The sequence below is a fragment of the Neofelis nebulosa genome, chromosome 5 (assembly GCF_028018385.1).
Source record: "Neofelis nebulosa isolate mNeoNeb1 chromosome 5, mNeoNeb1.pri, whole genome shotgun sequence".
NCBI classification, from domain to species: Eukaryota; Metazoa; Chordata; class Mammalia; order Carnivora; family Felidae; genus Neofelis; species Neofelis nebulosa.
The window spans coordinates 62,220,629-62,241,656 of record NC_080786.1 but is presented as its reverse complement, the minus strand read 5'-3'; the positions used below and the strand labels follow the sequence as shown (position 1 = coordinate 62,241,656).

Sequence of the window (21,028 nt, the reverse complement as noted above, 5' to 3'; positions counted from 1 at the left end):
AGATCGACAGAAGCTGCCTTGTACATTCGCTATCCCATGCAAACCCCACTTCCATTTGCACGTGGGCCAGGAAGATCCAGGCGGTTTCATCTTCCTGACTAGCTTTCATCTCTCTGCAACAGCTGTCTGGTGAGCTCTGTGGTGAAGTCTCACGCAGGATCTGAGAAGAAGTGTGCTCTGATCAAACCGGAGTTGTCAACTCGAGTGCAAAAGTGAAAAGTCTGCCTTCCAGACATCGGCACAAAGATCGGCAAATGACCAGCTAGCTCTGCTTTGCCAAAAATCAGAAAATGATTTTGAGTTATTTACATGCTAATTTCAAATGATCTCTGGCTTGATCTGAGAAAAAGAAGTATGTAAAAATAGGCTAACAAATGCATGTACAAATTTTAAAAAGTGAATGTCACTTTTTCTATTAGCACTTTAAAAAAATTGGCTGACGGCGGGTGATAACGTTAGATTGGGCTCCACCACCTGCAGTGAGCAGCGTTCTGAGGTTACAGGTTTCTACAGACAGAAGAGCAGGGACATACAAAAAAAAAAAATCGTTACTTGGTCAAATGTTTGGTTTCAAAAAGAATCGTTTGTTGGTCCACAACAGATGTTAAAGCATTTCAGGGAAACATTTACATATTTGAATCACTAGTTGTGATGGGGCACTTTATTTCAGTGTGAGGGAAGACGTTTCCAACTTTAATTTTCTTTCTGGTTAGGGTTTAAGTAGGGGGGATGAGGGCCACTTCCTCGTTCTCAGAAGTAGCCTTACCTACTTTTTTCCCTCTAACTTAAGAAGTGAGAAATCATTCAATTATGCCGACTATATTTAACGATTAGAAAGATTTTCTATTCCAGGTCTTAAACTGTTGTGTTTCTTTTGACTTGGAGATATAGCTAATGGATGGCCATTATAGTTATTTTTTTAAAATTTCTATTTTCTCATTGCGTTCATGAAGCAAAGAGGAGAAAAGCTTTTGTTTCCCCTAAAGGAAGTTGTAAATTTTGAAGTATGTTTTTATAAATTCTCTCACATGTATACAGTCACTATTTCTCATCAATCGCATATGTGCAGATACAACAGCCCACACGAATGTGTCTGATTATTGGGCCATCAATTTCACTCTTACCAAATAAAGTAGTTTGACTTTATTATTTACATGATTCTTAAAATATGTAGGCCAACGACCGCACAAATAAACACGGGCTTTTGGATCAGGAGACAGCCTGGTGTTTATGAACAAGGTTCTTTGTGTTTTTAACAATATCTGGCACATGGAAACAAAACTCTTTACTGAAACATGGAACCTGGGTATTTGTGTACTTCATGATCTATGCTGGGCAGGGGCCCCATCCTCTGCTCTGATGGCAGACAAGAGTATGAAAATCTGTTATTGCGTTTTGACATTTTCTTTGCACGATTAGGTCAGTTGGTAAGTCTCCACTCTGCAGTTCTTAGAAGCCCAGATTTCCTGTTACAATGCAATGTGGTTCTGATTACAGCCTTACTGAAGCCCAGACTTAGTACCTGTGTTCTGCTAGCAGTTTTACCCCTCATTTTCCGTGTTAACATGAGCATCTTATTGACCCTACCTTGTCTTCTTTGCCTGCGATGGTTGGGGAGATTGCGAATCCAAGGGGGTCACAGTGAGGAAACTGAAGACAGCATATTATCCACATTCTGAGTTCTGGTACAATGCTCTCAAGCTGGAGAAGAGGACCCTAATACACTGAAAACAAAAGTTTCCTCTAGTAGAGAGTTGTGGCTCATCTGTTTTGGGCTTTAATTGTGACTGTCACCACAAGTTCAGTTCGTGAGACAACGTGATTATCGTTCAGAGGAACACTGCCAAAGACCTTACAAACCTCCAGTCCTACGCAATATCATATAATGAATCTGGTCCATGGAACCATCTTTGCTCACCTGACTCACACAGCTTCTTGCGTAAGTTTGCCTTAGCATGTAAGCTGACTTACGCAGTTTTCCTGCCTTTCATTCTCGCTCCCCTACATTCCTTTCCTCACAGAGTAGCCTGGATTTTCTTTCAAAAATGAATGTCGGGGTGTGTGAGTGGCTCAGTCAGTTAAGCGTCCGACTCTTGATTTCAGCTCAAGTCATGATCTCACGGTCCTGGGATCGAGCTCTGAGTCCAGCTCCATAATGGGCTTGGAGCCTGCTTAAGATTCTCTCTCTCACCCTCTCTCTCTGCCTTGCCCCTCCCTGGCTCACCCTCTATCTCTCCCTCTAATAAAAAACAAAGTGAAATAAATAAGGTTGTTTCTCTCTCTTGCTAGAATCCTCCAATGACTTCTCACTGCACTCTGATCAACTTCCAAACTCCTTTCTGTGTATTCAAATGCTTGACATGATCTGGGCTGTACCATTTTCTTGACCTCGATTCTTACCACTGTCCTTCTCTTTGCACACTGCATATCGTGCACAATGGCTTTCTTCCTGGTTCTGCCTTGAAGCCTCTGAACTGGCCGTTCCCTCTTCTTGAGAGCCTGTTTTCCTGCCTCATCACACTGCTGACTCCTTCTCATTCAACCATTAGGTCTCTGCTGACCCATCTTGTCACTCAATTCAGACAACTCTTCCTGGTTGATCTAAAGAATTCTCTGAGGGATTCTCTTTCAACTACCTATTTTATTTCCTTCACAGCACTCACTACACTTTAATATTATTTGTTGCTTCATTGACTTACTAGTTTATTTTTTGTCTTCCTATGCAGGCATGTGTGCTTCCAGAGAAAAGGGACTTTAATCTTATTCTCAGTATCCTTGTTGTTGGGTGGATAGACAAAAGACCAATCACTGAGTTTATCCAAGTCCACTAACCAGAAAAAGCTCAAGACTGGCTTCAGAGTCTAACTCTAGTTACACTCTAGTATAACTAACTTAGAGCTCATCCTTTCATTCCTCATTTCTACAGTTGTCTTAATTCTTGTCAGGGTCCTACATTCACTAGTTTTCATTATCCTGAATTCATTTAGTTTCTAGTAGCCCCTAGAGAGAGAACCTAACACATGCTAGGTACTTCGGGAATGTTAGTAGAACTGGCATCTGACATTTTATTTTAATTCAGTTGAGCAACCTCACATTACCACATAACATATTAAGTCTACTAAAGAAAACATTTTCGGGGCGCCTGGGTGGCTCAGTCGGCCAAGCGTCCGACTTCGGCTCAGGTCAGGATCTCGCGGTCCATGAGTTCAAGCCCCGCGTCGGGCTCTGTGCTGACAGCCTGGAGCCTGTTTCGGATTCTGTGTCTCCCTCTCTCTGACCCTCCCCCGTTCATGCTCTGTCTCTCTCTGTCTCAAAAATAAATAAACGTTAAAAAAAAATTAAAAAGAAAAAACCATTTTCTAAACGTAAAGCAAGTAAAATTAGTGACATTCCTCCTGTTTTAATGTTAATACCTTAAATCTCTATGATGGGAGTTTTTATAGGAACATCTTTCAGTGAGGTTTTACATATTACTGTATCCGCTTATATAGAATTTCTTTAAGGAAGTGTTCTTACATCTCCTTTTTTAAACAGGATTAAAGTTAGGTGACTCACCCAAAGCTCTGGTGAGCCAGTAGTAAAGGAAGTACCTGTGATTCTAATCTCCCCCCTCTCTCCCCCTGCCCCTCCCTCCTCTACCTTCCTGCCCATTCCCTTTTTAAATGTTTTTTGCTATTTTGTTCCCTTTGGATTTTTTTTAAGTTTAAATTTATTTTCTTTTTTTTTTCAACATGTTATTTAAAAGCATCCACAAACAAAAGCCTTGGGAATGGAAAGAGAGGTGTGGGGGAGAGATTGTGGTAAAAATCAGGAGATCTCAGAACTTCAAGAAACGTCTTCACCAAAGAGAGCAAAGGCCGGGAAATGGTGATGTCATTCCTTTTCAAAAGTAGCCAGAAGGAAGGCTGGAAATGACCCATGCATATACTCATCGTTTATGGCAATGCTTTCTCTGTCGTGCACCCAGAACTTCAATGCCTCTCTTCTAAGCCATCCCATGAGCTGCACCGCTGAGGATATTTAGAAGCTCTGCCTATCAAACACAATTTGATTGGCAGCTAAAGACTTATTTTCAGATGCGATGGATAAAGCAGAGGCGCTTAACTTCCTTTTCTGCTTTCTCATCTTCATGACACAGTTTTGTTTTCTTTTTTTTAGGGAGGATAAAATGCATGTTTTAAAAAAAGTTTGTTTATTTTGAGAGACACAGAGACAGCATAAGTCAGGGAAAGGCAGAGAGAATGAGAGAGAGAATTCCAAGCAGGCTCAGCACTGTCAGTGCAGAGCCGGGTTTGGGGCTTGAACTTACAAAACTGTTGTATCATGACCTGAGCAGAAACCAAGACTTGGACACTTAACCCATGGAGCCACCCAGACAGCCTGATACAATGCATTTTTAAGAGGAAGTGATGTTGCAACCAACCAACAGGAGTGGCAAAGATGCCTGTTCTCATTTCCCCATTGAGAACCATAAAGTAGGGCAAGTGGGCAAATACCTCAGGGCGATTCAGGGCGATTCACTGCAGCCCAACTCTCAATTCCAAGCAAGTATAAGCAGGGAGAAAATGACAAAACATTGAAATGTTAATCTTCAAATGCTCCTTGTAGACTTTCGTTTTTCTTTTTTTTGTGCATCTGGAAGGGTTCAATGGTAGGAGGAAAATGGGCTTGAAATGGCTAAGGAAATGCTGTGAAGAAAAAAGCAAGCAATTGGGAAAAGGGGTTTCTTCCATGTGAAAAAAAAAATAAGGAAAAGGAAAAAAAAGGACAAAGTGTTCTGGGGCCGGCAGAGCACAGGGGTTACCGTCCTAGTCTGTGCCATTCAGGGCAGGGCACTGAGCCTCTGTGAGCCTGCTTGCTGTCTTTTGAGGATAATATTTATTTTGTAGTTTGTTTTGAGGTCTAATCTAGTACTAGGTTCATAGGAGATATTCAGTAGCTGATAGTTTTAAAAGTCATGGAGGTAATTTGAACAGGGTCGAAAATAAAGAACTGATAGTCGCTTAGAGCAGGAAACACAGCATTCTTTTCCAAGTCTGCAGTAAACGGAGAGGTGTCTTTACATAGGACACCTTGAAGATATCTTGAAGGTAGCTATACAAAAGCTATCTTCAGCAAAAACCCTTTTGAAAGCTTTTCCTTATATTAATTATAAAATAATATGGGCCTAAAAAATCAACAGTGACACTATGATCAGTTAGAACGTCTAGAAAAAATGGTTTGCATGTCAGGCTACTGGCTCGTTTATGGGAAAAAGAGGGAAAAAACGGTTGAGGAGGTTTTTTTTTTTTTGTTTGTTTTTTATTTTTGTTTTTGTTTTGTTTTGTTTTTTCCTCCGAAAAGCAAGGTTATTTATGTTACGAAGTCAATTCTTTGAATGCTTTTTTTTTTTTTTTTTTAGTTTTCACCTGGTTATATTAGCAGCATATAGACACAACCTGCCTATACTCTGGGAGCTCGTTGTTAAGTATTTTTCTTTCATATTATTAAGAAAATCTAGATAATCGTAGATAGTTTTTTGTTAGGTTGTGTTTTCATTGCAACTTGCTATGTGGAGAGTAAACTTCAAACTTGTTACAAATTCACCAAACCAAATTCTGAGTTTCCTAAGGGTTTTGCTCCAATATAGTAGTAGCTTTATATGTTTTTTATTTTTATTTTATTTTTTTTTTACTGATTAGTAATATGTATTAACTGATTAAAAACAAATAAATGCAAAAGCAGCCTCTATAGAAGTTCTGTGGAAAAAAGAAAAAATAGTCTGTGCGTTTATTACTCAGAGATCATTGTTTTTTGGGGTATATCATCCTGATTTATGTAGTCATTCCCAATTCGTTTTTAAATGAAATCATGCGGGGCGCCTGGGTGGCGCAGTCGGTTAAGCGTCCGACTTCAGCCAGGTCACGATCTCGCGGTCCGTGAGTTCGAGCCCCGCGTCAGGCTCTGGGCTGATGGCTCGGAGCCTGGAGCCTGTTTCCGATTCTGTGTCTCCCTCTCTCTCTGCCCCTCCCCCGTTCATGCTCTGTCTCTCTCTCTCCCAAAAATAAAAATAAAAAACGTTGAAAAAAATAAAAATAAAAAAAAATAAATGAAATCATGCTATGATATTTTCAATCTCATTTTAACTTAAAATACACCTCAGGCTTTCGATACCAATAAATATAGATTTGTCGTAATTTTAATGATTTACATAATAATCCGTTTGAATGGATACACTATAATTTATGTAACCAATTCTCCCTTTGGAACTGCTTAAATCTTTATCTTCCCAATTCTTTTTTACTACTAAAACGTATACTTCTATTTGTCTGATTGTTTCCATAGGATTAATTCTTAACAGTGAAATTTCTAGGTCAAAGGAAATTCATATTTAAAATTTTGTTGATATATATTTTCAGACTGTCCTCGTGAAAACTGTTCTAGTGTTTACAAATGGCTTTTCTCTCTTGTTAACACTGGACATTGTAATTCTTTTTAATCTGGGCTTATCTAGTAATATAAAAGTACCTCATTTTAATTTGCATTTCTTTATTTACTGTTAAGCATGAACAACTTTTTGTGTGTTTATTGGCTGACACTCTACTTTTGTGAATTGCCTAATCATGCCCTTTGACTATTTTTTTTACTGGCCATTAATCTCTTTTGCAGACCGATTCTTCATAGCATCTTATATATTGGGGTTATTGCTGGTCATTTTGTTAATAATGCTTTTTAAATTCATTTTATAAATTCATAGGACTTGAAATTTAAAGTAAAAAATGACACAAGTTTCTATGGGCAAAGAAGGGTGGGGACATATAAAGAAATAGAATGGACCTTAGGGAAAGATCCAAGGTCTCCAAAATGTTATTTGAAATAGTAGCTAAATTACAACAGAAGAGAGGTGGATGACTCATAAAAATTATTTTCCAGTAATTAACGTTTTAAAGAGTTGGCCATGTTCTAGAACAGGACGCCAGGATCCTCTTCTGTGGGACTTTGCAAATGGGTTTCATACCTTTCGATCTGGCTGGCACAACGCGAAAGGATGGGCCAGATGACTGTTCAAGATGTACCTTTGCCCAAAGTACTTTTTTTTCCCCTATTTTTACATATAAACTTGAGATCTTCTTAAAAGCCCTAATTCAAGGTACTTTTTAGTTCAGCTACCAATGCTATGGACGCTGTCCTTTCTAACGGGCTTAAAAAATGAGAAAGTCTAAACCATATTTCCAAGCTTAAGAACGAATAAAAGTAGCTCTCTGTTTCAGTTCTTCCTAATACATGAAGAGTGATTGTGACTCATCTTCCTCAGCTTTAATTTCTTACTGCTCTCTTGTGGCCATTCAAATGAACTGTCCAGATTTTTTTTTAAACAGATCTTACAATGTTAATTGTTAATAAATTATCAAGCAGTGTCATCAAATGTTTGTGTAATCAATTTGGAGTCTCTGACATTTGAACATCGCGGTTGCAAAATAATTATTTTATTACTAAACATTTACAGGCATGGGGCTGCAGAATAGGAAAGGCCTGCAAACTTCTTCTGATTTTTGTGAAAGCAGCCACATGGTTATTCATCTATGAAGTCACCAAAAAGCTAAAATTTGACGTAATTCTGGCCCTTCTGAAAGGAAAATAATGCAATTCCCAGCTCCTTCCCTTACTATGGCTTGGGAATATCAGTAGGGCCTAAGTTCAGTCATTATAATATAAAATAGTCCTTTTTTAGGGGTGGGGGGAATAACTCAAAGCTGGCTAAACATTAGAGCACAAATAAGATACAGCTGAAAACTAAAATTATTCTGTGACATTTTGGTCATGTAATACTGCCCACAAGTAGACAAGGACCCACAATTTCGGCTTCAGAGATCTTAAGAAGACAAAATGGGGGCACTGGGGTGGCTCAGTTGGCTGAGCGTCTGACTCTTGATTTCATCTGAGGTCATGGTTTCACTGTTTGTGGGTTAGAGCCCCATGTTGAGCTCTGCACTGACAGCACAGAGCCTGCTTGGGATTTCTCTTTGTCCCTCTCTCTGTCCCTCTCCCTGCTCACACACACACACTCTCTCTCTCTCTCTCTCTCTCTCTCTTTCTTTCTCTCTCAAAATAGATAAGCAAACATTAAACAAAAAAAAAAAAAGACAAAATGAATTGAGATGCTTTATTCGTACAGGCCTGAGTGTCAGTCAGCAAGTTAAGATGCTGCCTAACAAAACTCTACTTCATTTGGCCTCAATCCCTGTGACCACATCCATGCAAATGGGGCAGGTTTTAAGTGCAATGAGTAGCTACTCTGCCATAATTAGCATATGTATATAGGCATACTTCATTTTATTGTGCTTCACAGATACTGTGTTTTTTACAAATTAGAGGTTGGTGGCAACCTTATGTCTAGTAAGTCGATGGGCACCATTTTTCCAACGGCATTTGCTCACTTTGTATCCCTGTCACATTTTGGTTATTTTCCAATGTTCCCAACTTTTCCATTATTATGATATTTTTATGGCGATCCGTGATTAGTGATCTTTAATCTTACTATTGTAATTGTTTGGGTGCCACGAACTGCCCCCCTACAAAATAGCAAACTTCACCCATAAATGTTGTGTGTGTTCTCATTGCTCCACCAACCGGCCGTTCCCCCATCTCTCTCCCTCTGCTCAGACCTCCCTATTCCCTGAGACACAACAATATTGACATTAGACCACTTCATCCTACAATACCCTCTAAGTGTTCAAGCAGAAGGCAGAGTTTCATGACTCTCAATTTAAATCAAAAGCTAGAAATGGTTGGACTTAGTGAGGAAGGCATGTCAAAAGCCGAGACAGGCTGAAAGCTAAGCCCTTGCATCAAACAGCCAACATGTGAATGCAAAGGAAAAAAAAAAATTTTTAAATATTTTTTTCAGTTTTGTTTATTTATGTTGAGAGATAGCGTGAGCAGGGGAGAGGTAGAGAGAGAGGGAAAGAGAGAATCTCAAACAAGCTCTGCACTGTCAGCACAGAGCCTGACGTGGGGCTTGAACTCATGAAACCAAGAGATCATGACCTGAACTGAAACTGAGAGTCAGACGCTTAACAGACTGAGTCACCCAGGTGCTCCTACAAAGGAAAAAATCTTAAAGGGAATTAAGCAGTGATGCACAAATGATGAGAAAACAAAACAGCCTTATTGCTGATAGAGAGGAAGTTTGAATGGTCTGGATAGAAGATCAAACCAACCGCCATGTTCCTTCAGTCAAAGCCTAATTTAGAGCAAGACCCTAACCTTCCTCAATTCTATGAAGCCTAAGAGGTAAAGAAGCTGCACAAGAAAAATCTGAAGCTAGCAGAGTTTGGTTCATGAAGTTTAAGGAAAGAAGGTGTCTCCGTAACATAAAAATGCACAGTGAAGCAAGTGCTGATGCAGAAACTACAGCAAATTATCCAGGAGATCTAGCTAAGATAATTTATGAAGGTGGCTACACTAAACAACAGATTTTCAATGTAGATGAAACAGCCTTATACTGGGAGAAGATGCCATCTAGGACTTTCCTAGCTAGAGAGAAGTTAATGCCTGGTTTCATAGCTTCGAAGGACAGGTTGACTATCTTGTTAGGAGCTAATGCAGCTGGTGACTTTAAGTTGAAACCAACCGTCATTGACCATTCTGGAAATCCTAGGACCCTTAGGAATTATTATGCTAAATCTACTTTGCCTATGTTCTATAAATGGAACAACAAAGCCTGGGTGACAGCATGTCTCTTTACAACATGGCTTACTGAATATTTTAAGCCCACTGTTGATACTTACTGCTCAGAAAAAAAAGATCCCTTTCAAAATATTACCACTCACTGACAATGCACCTGGTCATCTAAGAGCTCTGATGGAGATGTACAATGAGATTAATCTTGTTTTCATGCCTGCTAACACCATATCCATTCTATAGCCCATGTATCAAAGGCTAATTTTGACTTTCAAGACTTATTATTTAAGAAATACATTTCATAAGGCTATAACTGTCATGGATAGTGATACCTCTGATGGATCTAGGCAAAGTAAAATGAAAAGTTTTTAGAAAGGATTCACCATTCTAAATGCCATTTAGATGCAACCGCCACCCTGACCAGTCAGCTGTGATCAACGTCCAGGCAAAATCCTCCACCAGCAAAAAGATTATGCCTCACTGAAAGCTTAGATGAGGCTTAGAATTTTTTTTCAGCAATAAAGTATTTTTAAATGAAGGTATGGCCTTTGTTTTAGTAACTAATGCTATCATATACTTAATAGATTACAGTGTAGTTTAAATGTAACTTTTGTATGCACTGGAAACCGGAGAAATCATCTGGCTCACTTTATTGCAATATTTACTTTATTGTGGTGGTCTGGTACCAAACCTGCAGTGTCTCTGACGTATACTGTATTCAGGTGGCTAATTCTTCTGTAAAATGAGGTCCACGCTCTTCCAGACATGATGCTATAGAATCAGAGCTGCGTTCAGAGCGGCCAGGGTTATGTTACTTCAACCAATATATATTGGAGCAACATCTCTGAATCAGGTCCTAGGAATATAAATGATAGCCACCTTCCCCCAAAGGCATAGTTGCATTGAGTTTACAGTCTACTGTATGAGACAGACATAATCCATGAAGGAATGTAAAAACACAACCATGATAAATTCTACAGAGCAAAGAAATATGAAGTTTATCCAATCAAGAGGATTAGAAAAGGTTTCCTTGAGAATGTGATGATACAGCCAAGATGTCAAGGTGAATAGACACTAATGAGGCCAAGAGGAGAGAAAGCAGAAGGACCAGTGTGTGCAAAGGTCCTGCAGTGAGAGGGAGCAGGAAGCTGTTAATGAAATGAAACAATAGTCAGTTATTTAGCAGTAAGAAAGAAGAGGAAGGGTGAGATACTTAAAGGTGTTGAGATATGGTTTTGTGGGCTCAGTGAAAGGGTAAGTTTGCTTTTATTACAAAAGTATAAGAAAGATATCAAGATGCTCTAAGCAGATAATGTTAGGATCTCCTCGTGTTTGAAAAGACTGTTTTACTTTATGTGTGGAAAGTGGAGAGACAGGGGTCCAAGAAATGAAAAGAGAACACTTTGAAATCTATTGCAGTAGTCCAGGTGAGACTTGGTAGTAGCGTTGATGAGCTGTGAGAAATATCTAAGTCAAAGGATATATAATCTTTAAGACTTAACAATGGATTGGTTACTAGAGGTGAGGGTGACAGAGTGCTCTGCACGATTTCTTGGCAGCTAACTTCAATAACACATTGACTTCTGGTTATATTTATTAATACCGGAATGCCAGAATGTGACCAATTTGGGTAGAAATACCGAGTTTAAGTTGTACATGAGATACACAATTAGAGATGGCAAGAAGGTAGGGAGGTATGTCAGTTGAGAATTTAGGGGAGAATCTGTCATGCATATATATTTGAATAAACTTGGTATTCTAACGTGTGAATTTTGATGAGATTTCTGAGGATAGAAAACTAATAAAAAGGATGGACAGAATAAGTGAAACTTGAAGAAATTAAACAGCTCTTTGTTCAGTAAAAAATAAGAAAAGAAAGAGTCTACACAGGTGAGTAAGAAAAAATATCGGAGAGGATAGAGTAAAATCATGAGAACATGGTGCCACAGAGATCAATGGAAGATTAGGGCTAAAGAAGAAAAAAAACTGTTAACATGTCAAGCAGCTTAGGTAACAATAAATAATAACAACTAACATCTGTAGCATTTTTTTTTGAAAAATTTTTTTTAACGTTTATTTATCTTTGAGACAGAGAGAGACAGAGCATGAACAGGGGAGGGGCAGAGAGAGAGGGAGACACAGAATCCGAAACAGGCTCCAGGCTCTGAGCTGTCAGCACAGAGCCCGACGCGGGGCTCGAACTCACAGACCGCGAGATCGTGACCTGGCTGAAGTCGTACGCTTAACCGACCAAGCCACCCAGGTGCCCCAACATCTGTAGCATTTAATATGCATCAGACATTTTCTCACAGTTTTTTATATATCAACTCCTTGAATCTTGACACCTGTACTATGGTGTACTATTTTATAGATGAAGAAAGTGAAGCACAGAGAGGTTAATCCCTTGCTTGAGATTACACAACTAGTAAATAGAGGAGTTAGCAGTCAAACCAAGGCAGTATGACTTTAAAGTTCCATACTTTGTTTGCCGTTATGCTGTTCTGCCTCTCGACAAGTCAAAGATGGAGAAAAAAAATGTCTTTGAGTTGAGTGACGTGAAGTTCGATCATGACCTTACCACGCACTGTTTGACTGGCATGATAGGTCCAGGCCAACAGCCACACTGCAATGATTGTACAGCCGGGGCAGGGGAAAGGTGAAGAAACAGACACTGCATTTCGGTACAGCTAGATGAGCAGCTGTTGAGAAGCATCGCTCTGAGAAATGTAGTTTGGATCCGTCCCCAGCTAGAGTTATACGAGTGGGATTCGTGTGAAGCCAGGCAACTATGGAAGACCCAAAGACTAGGGTCATCTCTATTTGGATATGAAGCCAGCATTCTGAAATGCACAGGCTCTTAGTTCTGTTGTAGAGGGAGACAAAATCACTGGGTTACCTTTGATATTACATTTCTGAGGTTAAAAAATATTTTATTAATATTGTTACTCCTATTCCTAAACTCCTTCGCTTATTACAGTGCCTTATACATGGCAGAGAGAAATGGGGTTCTGGGGAAAAGTCACTTTGGAGTTAGGGAATGCTCCCATGCTCCCTATTGGCCATGACGTTAGACAAATCCAAACCTCTTCATTTCTTCAGCTGTAAAAGAGGAAAAAAAACGGCACCCTCTCAGTATTGTTGGCTAGGTTAAGAATAAAAATACTTTGGTAACTACACAATTCTATAGAAATGTTAGGTGCCACTGTAACAAACTGCTATTGAAAGAGGGAAGGAAAGAGAGAAGGGAGTGACCTTGGTTTGAGAGTTTCACCACACCAGAAGAAATATAAGCCTACTGAAGAATGTGGGCACACATAACTGTAACTATTCGTTGGTGAATTAATTGGTTTTTCCATTTGGGAAGAGTTAGAAACAGCTCTTAGAAACAGCATGCGTCCTCTGGGGTCAGAAAAAGATCACCCTGACCTTTGCCTGAATACCATTTCCATGGGCACACTGGTCAACAGGGCAGGAATTTCAGCTTAGCAGTGGTGATAGAACAGGAATTTAACATAAATATTTGTTGATTGATTGATTGAACTGGGCATATCATCAACATTGCAGCACAAAATGTTTCGACAAGTGATCTTGTGAGATTTTGTAGGAATAAGCTTGCCAGCATTACAGCAGGCAGATATTTCCTGAACAGTCACACCACAACGCCCCCGATGAATTGCCCACCAGTGCCAATTAAATGTAGTTGTAGTTAAACCTTCAGGGTGGTAGAAAATGATCTTTAGGACAGCATAGGATTCACTGGGGAGTAGCCAGCTCTACAATGCTATCGTTTCACACATAATTTGAGGAAGAGGTGAAGGAACACGAAAAACAGTTGCTTGCTGCATTCATGGACTAGAGATTCTTCATTGACAGCAAGTCTGAGGTTTAAAATTTTAAAAACAATGAGACTTAGAGCTCTTTCAGACATTGCACGAGGTCCTCTAAAGTTTTTCTTCAAGTGTACGTAACTCACCAACATATTTTTTAAAGTATTCACTTTCCAAAAGAACAAAACAAACAAATAAGAGCAACAAGAACAATAACAAACATAGCAAATGAACCAAAGACAAGAATAATGCAATTAAGAAAGAGCCTGTGTCTGTGTTTGGGTCTGCATGACCTGATTGCGTTACTGCATGACTACTGAGAATTTTCTTCATCAAATGTCTAGAGTAGTTATCATGCCACACACTTTTGCAACCTCCAGTGTAACCAGATCTCCCTGACTGTGTTCCAGATGTCTCCAACTGCAAAGCCACAGGGGATGTCTGGTAGGATCAGGTGCTAGAACAGGTCAAGGTAGACTGTGAGGCTTCTATGAAGTTGCTAGAGGTACTCTAAAGGAGGGCAGCCTCTTTTTCCCCTTTCTCTTAGATATACACTTGCTGTGCTGGCAGGGGCCTTTGAGACAGTTTCTCTTTGGAACCTCCTGTCTTAGTCTGTGCAAATTCCATTTTGTAATGACCCTTTTTCTCTTAGGACATAAATTGTGCCCTAAATTAATTTAAGGCTGGAGGCCTGAAATTACAAGCTGGATACAGCAGCATAGCAGCAGTTGAATGGAGAACTAAATGTTATGTTTGAAATATAACTGATTAGTTTTAGAAACAAAATTCTAAACGACTAGTATGTTACTGATAGGTGGGCAGTCAAGCCCCTAAATGCCTTTGCAAAAAGTTCAGATCTTTTCTTATAGGTAACAAACAGATGCTTACCTGGGACTTCCGTGTGCTGGAATCCACTGGTGGAATTGCTGCTTCTTCCTGACTGAAGGAGTTCAATGCAGCTCCTTAGGACCCACAGGCTTTCAGAAGGACAACTCCATCCTTCTCTTCTAACAATACCACCCTTTGCTTTGCTCAGTCCTGAGTCTTTCTCTTAGGCTACAGTCTCCCTTTTGCCCTCATCTAGCTTGATAGTGTTAACTTTAGCTTGCTCTTGTTTAACTCATACTTGATGATTCCACATTCTCTGTATAAATGTGCACATATTTACTTGAAAGAGAAAGCCATCCTTCCATTTTTAAAACCAGGTAACTAGATGATCTATCACATGCATATCCAACTGTTAATGTCATCTCTGGTGTAGACTATATCATTTCTTTTCTACTAAAAAAAGAAAAAAAAATCACCAGAATGAAAAATGATGAAGAAAATGGAAAGAACGATGCTATAATACAGATGGCACTGGACCTACTTTAATTAATAAACAAATAAAAAGAGCTAATAAGCATTGGTATTTTATTATCAGTAATCACTGGTGACACACTTCACGATTGATTGCCACAATGGCTGAGTACAGTTTCCTGAGATAAGCGTTCATGAGGGAGGTTTGAATCATAATGGAAAGTCAGACCATCTGATAGGTTAGTGTCTCTGTACTCACTGCCTCCTTGTAACTCTCACCAAGTAGGCCTCAAGGAACCACATTGAAGGGTGAAAGCAAGAGCCCTATATATGTGGTGTGTACAAGAAGAATCAGACAAGGAAGGGAAATAAGAATTCAGACATTTCCATGTCTGGCCTGGCATCATTTATTTTAGTTCATTACTCTCAAAGTGTTATTAAATTATTTTTCTAAGTAAAAATGTGCTCTAGTGAATAACACTAATCTATTCATCCTAATTATAATTGTGCCAAGAACTCTGAATTGCCACTAAATACTTTTGTAAAAGTGCTTTTACTCTCATTCCAAACTATTCATATACCCAAACATCAAATGAATATTTAATAAGTATTTATGAGCATCTATTACATTCTTAACTGGACCCAAGTTCTACAGATGCAACAGAATGGTCTCTGCAATCACAGAGTTTACATTTTTAATGGGGAAATAGATAATACAAAAAACAACTATAACGAAGTCTTATAAGTGTAATAGAGGGTAAACACCAGCTCCTAAAGGAGCAAATAGCAGAAGGTATTGAATCCCATCAGCAAGAGAAGGTCCTACGACTACCTGGAAGACATGATAATCAAGCTACTATCTGAGAGATGACTAGAAATTAATCAAGTAAAGGGCCAGAGGTTAAGGAAGACAGTTCCAGCCAAGTAGAATGTTATACGCAAAGCCTCAAGATAAGGGAGAGATGGTGTGTGCAAGAAACAGAAGAGATTATGTATGTCTAGAGTCAAAAGTTCAGCATGGGGCATGGCAAGATGAAGTAAAAATTAGAGATCTATGACTCCTAAGCCAGGCTAAGAATTTGGACCCTATTCTAATGTCAATGGGAAGCAAGTGAAAACTAACATATATAGTAAGATTAGATTTATATTTTAGAAAGACCAGTTGGACTTCATTGTGGAGAATATAAGATTCCCTCTCCATCCACATTCTCATTAGTGGAGCTCACAGTGTCTCAACTCAGGGGTGAGACTCAGATAAGATTTTAAATGAATCTCCACTTTCCAAACTTTTGAATACCACTGTACAAAACAGATTAGATAACCTAATATCTTTATCTGATCTCTTGCTGTCTAAACTGAGGAATCAGATCCATTCAGAAACATAAAGAATATTTTTAATTTTAAGTGGGGTAATAATGAAGCCCGGAGACATGAAGGATAATGCACCGTCATTACTAAGGTGATAAAAACCATGATATTTCTACAGCTGTGATAGGAAACAAGAGAGGAGAAATGGTTTTGGTTTTCACTGAAATGGAGTTTGGGGATTATGAGACGTAGAAGATATAAATTCTATTTGGAACTTACTGCATTTAAAGTGTAAGAGGAAATTGAAGTGCATTTGTCCAGTAAGCAATTAGATGTTTGAATCTGAAGCTAAGGAAGGGCACTGAAGCACAGAATTTCTAGTTATTGGCTTGTAGATAGTGTGGTGGAGACTTCCAGTTGTTCATCAAAATCTATCCCTCCACGCCCCATTTTCCCTGATGTTATGCCCAATTAAAGTCCACATTTGCCAGCTGTCACCATGGAGTTGTGTGCCCATTTGACCACATTCTTGCCAGGGAAATGTGAATAGATGCAATGTATGCAACTTCATGCCATTTGTTTATAGAGTAGTTCATGCCCCTGACCTTCCTTGTTTCCTTTCTCTTTCCTGAAGACCCTAAACTTAGTAGCAACCTAGCTTCAAACAGCAGACAATGACTAGCCAGATGGTGCTGAGATTCAGAATAGCAGGATAAGAGAAGCTGGGTCTCTAAGTGACTGTGTAGGGCAAAGTTGCTGCCGTCCTGGATCACGTACACCTTGACTCTTAGGTGAGAGCGAGGTAAACCTCATTCTTTACATCACTCTTTTTTTTTTTTTTTTTTTTTTTTTTGCAATAGCTTAGTCTTCACCCTAAAGAATAGAGATGGAAATCTTGTGAGACGACATTAGATATACCAGGGAAAAGCATGTAGAATGAGGAAAGAAAGACCCTGTGATAGAATCTTCCAGAACACCAATATTGAAAAAATAGGCAGACTAGAATCATGAAAAAGAGGATTATAAATGTAACTTAAAAAATTAGAGGAAATCAAGGGGTGTGCCTCTTCATAAATAGTGGGAAGAGAGCGGTCAAGTGTCAAGTGATGCTAAGAGATCAACAAAGTAGGGGCCTGGGTGGCTCGGTCGGTTACGCATCTGACTTCAGCTCAAGTCATGATCTCCTAGCTTGGAGCTTCACGTCAGGCTCTGTGCTGACAGCTCAGAGCCTGGAGCCTGCTTCAGATTCTGTGTCTCCCTCTTCTGCCCCTCCCGCGCTGGTGCGCTGTCTCTCTCAAACATAAACATAAAAACAAAAACACAAAAAACAGAACAAAACAAACAAACAAAAAAAACAAGTAAAAGCCTGGAGGGAGAATTCTGGGCATTTAGTATCAAGGAGGCCGCTGATGACCTCAATGAGGACAGGTCCAAAGAAATTGTGGGTATGAAGAGATGGCAGAGAGATGAGGAAATGGAGATTACAAACACTGGCAGGATTTTACAGAAATTTGGTGTGGTAGTAAGAAGAGAGGTGGAGCCACAATTATAGATGGAAATGGGATCAGCAACTAATAGCTAATATTTATCTCAGGGCTTAAGAGGGACCAGGTAATATCCTAAACTCTACACATATTCTTCCATTCATTTCTCACAACAAGCCTCTTAAATTGGTCTACTGTGTACATTTTACAGAAAACCAAAGCCAAAAAATGTCTAATAACTGTCTAAGGCCCCACTAAGTTTTGGAACACCCTTAATCGCCTTTTGCTACAGCGGCTGGTCAGGCAGCAATCTTTTTTTCGGTGCCTAACACTGGGAAGCTTCCTCCTTTCACTATTCTTGCTGATCGTAAGCTGAATTTTAAAGTTAGGCCCAACAAAATGTTGAACAGCAAGGCAAAGATACGGTTGGTCCACCTCAGCCAAGGCCCAGAACATTTCTACTTGCCTCAATACCTGAGGCCTGACTGGTTAAAGAAGGATGCTTTCAGATGTCCTGTGTTGATAATCATCACCCTGATCTGTTAGTCACAACATGAATTTAGAGTTGTTTTCAGGGTGCCTTTGAAACTGCTTGTCCTGGATGCCAGCATTATTACACTTGCTTGTTTGTTTGAAATAAGTACCAAAGGATCTTGAAAAAGAGCTGAGGAAACATAGAAAAAGGGATTTCTTAGAAATGGTGAGGTCCGCCTTGCTGTTGTGGAGACCATGAATTTATTGTGACATTTATCTGCAGTTACCTGATTTCCTCCGATGTATGGTCAGCCACTGATGTAAATACGCTGAGAAGGGAGGTGGCTGGAGTCTCCTAGGCTTGGGCTTCTGCCAGTAGATGATGGGAAAATAAGTTAGGATATTAAAAACAGAGTAGTTGAAATGATGGATCATGGGACTTAAGCTGTGTAGGAAAGGGGGATGTGGGAGAACTGATCAAGAGAATGAAGCAGGGTTAAGGGTTTTGAGAGTAAGCTTCATGACAGCAGGCATCTTTTGACTTCTTGCTTTCCCCAAGGAAATCCAGTGTTGAGAACAATATAAGGTACCAAGAGTGCTCTCAAAACTATTTAATGGCTATACCATGAGACTAAAGACTAAAATATTAGAAATAATTAAACAACAGTCAGAAAATAAGAATTCTTGGTTAAATAATTATGTAGTGCAAATTTACAATTTATGAGCTGGAGTAGTTTCAGGTAAAAATTAAGGTTCCACATTTACAACTTGGTGGTGGGTGCCTAAAATACACACACACACACACACACACACACACACACTGACAGTGTGGAACCTGCTTAGGATTCTCTCTCTCTCTCTCTCTCCCTCTCTTTCTGACTCTCTCCCTCCCTCCCTCTCTTTCTCTTTCAAAATAAATAAGTAAAATTAAAAAATATATATTAAGGGGCACCTGGGTGGCTCAGTCGGTTAAGCATCCAACTTTGGCTCAGGTTATGATCTGACAGGTCCTGAGTTTGAGCCCTGCATCAGGCTCTGTGCTGACAGCTCAGAACCTGGAGCCTGTTTCGGATTCTGTGTCTCCCTCTCTCTCTGCCCCTCCCCTGCTCATGCTCTGTCTCTCTCTCAAAAATAAATGAACATTAAAATATATACATATATTAAAAAACCCCAACTTGGTGGTGGGAGCCTGAGGGCACTGCACAAAAAAGTAAGTTACTGGAGATGAGGCCAACGTACAGAGAGCTAAGGGTTTCTTTGGGTTGAACACAGTCTTTCCAGGCACTCAGGATGATAACGGAACCCTTGGAATGGAAGAGAATTGCAAGCCCAGGTGCCAAGGGAATCAGTAAGTGAGAGGGAATGATTAGAAAGTCTGAAAGCAACACACTGTGAAAAACAGAGTACACAAGTCAAAGATGAAAATTCCAGCTAGCTTCACTTAATAATAATAATGGTTAATGTGTTCCATTCACCTGGCTAAAGTGGCTGACAATGGATACTTTATAGTTCGATTTACCTGTTTTCATGGTCTAAAATGAAATATTGATTGCCCGTCTGGAAAATTATTTCATTCTGTGCCATATGACATGAATCTTGCTTCTTTTTTTTCCTCATATGCCAAAATTGGATGAATCTATAAAGGCAAATTTATCTGATGTTAATAATCTATCAATCAATAAAAAAATCCAAACCAGTTTATGAACGTGGATATTGTCCAGTCTTTGAGTTTTTGATATTTGTCTATCGTGTTCACACATTCTTATTACTTACTATTCTTTCTAGATAAGAATTTCCTATTTATTCTTTATCTTCTTTGCAATGGCATGCATGATTTCTTTGTAATGGCATGCATGTCAAATATCTCGTGTTGGCCATTTTATTTTTTACTATTGTATATTGTTTACTTGTTGATATAGCTTGAAATTAACTTTGTTTAAATTTGACAATAAAAATATTTCCTTTTCAACAATCAATTCTATTTTGACGATATTATATAAAATGCTAAATATTTTGTGGCATGTCTTACAACTACAATTTATCTCAGTTTTTTAATAATGCCTAGAAACAAATAAAATTGTAGGTTCTATGTTTGTTTCTCTGGAAGAGAAAATGGAAAGCCGAGGCAATCACACCAATAATTTAAGTACATAAGTGACTTGGCTATTTCATTCAAAAGTGTTTTTTCATCTGAGTTATCTGTACATTTAATTCCCCCTGTTACTCTCCTTTCATAGAGAGACTGTGTATGAACCAGAAATTAAAGAAAAAGTTTCTAATTCTTTGGTTAAAGACTGGGTGGAAATGTTCTAGCGTTTGTGCTATGATGTGTAGAATGTTTCATAACCAAAAAAAAATCAGCAAAGAATTCTTACCTTGATTCTCATTAGCTACAATTTAAGAAGAAAATCCAACCAATGAGTAGACCATTTCAGAGAATGTTTTCATGCTGAACTCTTGATTCCCCTGTCTTTGTGAAGCTGAAAGTCACCAGACGCTATTTGATAGCTTGTTCCACTATTCTCTAGTACTCTTTTCTTTTCATTATTTCAACTATGCTAGTCAAATAAGTTTCCATGGCCCTGTCCTCAAAAGTTGTACAGGGCATGATGGCTTGTTTTGCTTGGCAAAATTCTCTAGAACGTGATTCATTGTCTGCAGGTGATTCATGGTTAGGAAATTAATTCTGAACTCTGCCAGTGATTGTGGTTGATTAAAGTCCAGAAGTCCCTGCCGTCTATTCACTAGCACTCTTTGTCAACTGGAATATTTCTATAATAAAAAGGGCCGAAAGTAGATGTGTTTGATGCATGGAATTTACATGCGTGTTTGCATCTTTTGAAAGAGCTACTCGAGCCTACACAATTTTAACACTTGGCATGAAAATCATTCTAAAAGTGTCTGACTGAATGAATCACATTCTACAAATAAATATCTGTCAAATGGTGCAATTACTTCAGATCCAGTCATTAA

At 39.1% G+C, this 21,028-nt stretch overlaps 1 long non-coding RNA gene across 3 annotated transcripts; it reads right to left on the bottom strand.

Moving 5' to 3' along the window:
• Nucleotides 1–1,564: 1,564 nt before the first annotated feature.
• LOC131512137 (uncharacterized) lies at nucleotides 1,565–20,600 on the bottom strand. 3 transcript variants are annotated; one of them, XR_009261987.1, is made up of 4 exons: nucleotides 20,431–20,600; nucleotides 19,575–19,691; nucleotides 18,343–18,424; nucleotides 1,565–1,701 (listed from the first exon to the last, which is right to left on the bottom strand). It is a non-coding gene; the product is annotated as an uncharacterized LOC131512137 (long non-coding RNA). The 3 variants fall into 3 exon arrangements; XR_009261988.1 differs by lacking the exon at nucleotides 1,565–1,701 and adding an exon at nucleotides 16,922–18,245; XR_009261986.1 differs by lacking the exon at nucleotides 1,565–1,701 and having other exon boundaries at nucleotides 16,922–18,424.
• Nucleotides 20,601–21,028: the final 428 nt, after the last annotated feature.